Here is a 2835-nt window from a genome sequence, read left to right as displayed (position 1 = left end):
GGGGGGGGGGGGGGTTCAAGATTGTAGGAAAAAAATGAAAGGAAAAAGGAAGGAGGGGGGGGGGGGATGAAAAGGAAAAAGGGTTATTAAGGAATGAAGTAGAAATTGAGTTAATGGATTTTTGAGGTGTTTGCTTAAGATGAAAGAAAGAGGCAAAAGAAGATGCAAAAGTATGGACCAAAAGCAAAGAGGTTTTAGGCCACTTTGTATAGTTTGTCTTTTGATAATTTAGGTGGGAGAATCAAGAATATTGTCTACCATGCAATTTTTTTTTGGTTATTTATTTAATATTAGGTGGCTCAAGTAATTTTAAAATAAGAATTTGTTAAGATAGTATCTTTTTTGGTGAATATATAGTTTATAATAAGATAAAAAATTTGATGATAAGATTAGCTGATAGGAATGTTTTCATCACTCTCTAAGGGAAACTTCATAGCCTAGTGGTAAAAATATGACTACTCTCTAGAGCCCTCAAAACATATTAAAATTCATAAATAAGTCCTTTTTCGATTCCAAAAATTAAAAATAAGCTATTGTCGTGAAGGTTGAAATTTTATAATGAAATTTTAATTTTTATAATGATAACTATTTTTAAATTATATGAGTGAAACATGGCTATCGTGAGTTGAAAAATTATACTTATTCAGTTGTTCAGAAAATTTTACCGAACTCTTAAAATTTGATATTATTGAATCGATAAAAAGTCTTACTTGATAATAAATCTTATTTGTGTTATTCAATTATTCACATTTTTTGTTGAAAAGACAAAACTTTTGATAATATTTTTATACTAAATATCCACTAATTTTGCCAAATAACCAAATTTTACTCTATGTTACTCAATTATTCACATTTTTTACCAAGCATGACACTATATTCAATCTACCTACAATGCAATTGCTCCATTATATTATTATATCAAATTAATGGTACTTTTTGACTCACCTTTTTATCATAAATAAACCATTACAAAATTGCCAACCCATTTTGTAAATAGCAAAAAGCAACAAGCTAGGAAAGTAGGGAGGGGACACAACTCAAGTTGGAAATTTCTCAAAAATGGGAATTCTTTTTCAACCATAGTATATTCTACTTCACATTACAAATAATAATAATTCAAATTGAGAATTCAAGGTTACTACTCGAGATTTGAAATAATTTTCTTGGATCTTGTTTAATTTTTGCCTTTCAATATCACCAAACAATTGTCAAATCAATCCCTAAGGGTTGTTTGGTGTGAGGGATAAAAATAAATAATGATGGGATAAATTTTTTATATCTTGTTTGGTTGTCATATTTGGAATAACTTATCCCACCATTTATATCATAGTGATGGGATAAGTTATCCCATATACATGGTGAGATAAGTGTTGGGTTTTAGCAAGGTGTGAATGGGAAATAAGAATGAGAAATTGGGAAATGTGGGGGAACCAATTTGGAGGGAAAATGAAAAGTCATTTCTCTCATATTGGTAGAAGAAAGAGAAAATGTTGTCCTTATATTATGAAACACTTCATTTAACTCTTAAAGGGTTAAGAAGAAGGTGCCCATCGCGCCATCTTCATCGCTCGCTTGACCTCGGTTCAGATTTTGGATTTTGGATTTTGGATTTGGCAAATGATGTGATTGATTGATAATATTTTTTGACAAAAAATTATTTAATCAATCTCATTAATTAATTTCATTTTCTCTTATAAATTAATTTAGAATGTTAATTAATTAACAAAATTACTTTCGCATAACAGAATTATTTGAAAATTCGCGTCGCTCGACCTCGATTCGGGATTTTGGATTTTGGATTTGGATTCGGGATTTCGGATTTGGAATTCGGCTTCGGCCATTGTCGTTGCTCGCTTGACCTCGGTTCGGATTCGGAATTTGGGATTTTGGATTTGGATTTGGATTTGGCAAATGATATAATTGATTGATAATATTTTTGGACAAAAAATAGTGAAGTTTGATGTACCGCTACTTCTCTAATAGTTAATCCGTTTTATCTTGGGAGGAATTAATCTGCAACCTCGGATACTTGAGGGGATTAAATTTCTTAAGGAAACACAATGAGTTCAGTAGACTCAGATTATTTATTTTCTGTTTGTTTCATCATTTTTCTTTTTTCTGTTTCTGTTTTTCCTTACCTGAATATAGGAGATAACAATAAGTTATCCTAGGATAGCTAACCCCAGGATAACTAATCCTGGGATAACTTGTTCCTAACCAAACGACCCCTGAAAGTCTTGTCCCTTTCCCAATTCTCCTTTTCTTATATACAGGACTCAAATGTAATTTTGCCGTGTTCGATATTCTTTTGGAGTTCGATTAGTTAAAATTCATGTCAGAAGTCTTATTTTAGTGTGTAGAACATTCTCAATCAGAGACAACGATTCCAATTTATCTTAGATTTTGATATTCAAAGCAAATTATAAAGGAAAAAAAAGGTGATGTCCTTATATTTGGGAGTTATACTTCTAAACATTGGTAGTGTATAATAATAATTTTTATATTAATTATCAGATCATTCAAAAGATAATTATAAATAATATAACATACATAATATACGAAGGTGGATGAGGAAAATAGTACATGGAAATTTTCAACCAAAGTGTAATAAATGTTACTAGAAAATAAAATTTATAGCTAGTTCTTAAAGCATCCATTTGTCGACTTGTTTATATAATAGAGTAGTTGAATACTCAAAAATTGAATTATTCCACACGCAAGTGAAATTATTGAAAAGGTAGGGCAAGTGTTATTTTTTTTCTAATCATCTAGTATTTCACATTCATAGTTTCTGTACTTTCTGATATCTCAAGTTTCGAATTCTTTTTATATATT

Source organism: Solanum tuberosum, unplaced genomic scaffold (genome assembly GCF_000226075.1).
Source record: "Solanum tuberosum cultivar DM 1-3 516 R44 unplaced genomic scaffold, SolTub_3.0 scf00147, whole genome shotgun sequence".
In the NCBI taxonomy this organism is placed as follows: Eukaryota; Viridiplantae; Streptophyta; class Magnoliopsida; order Solanales; family Solanaceae; genus Solanum; species Solanum tuberosum.
This window is presented reverse-complemented; position numbering follows the sequence as displayed.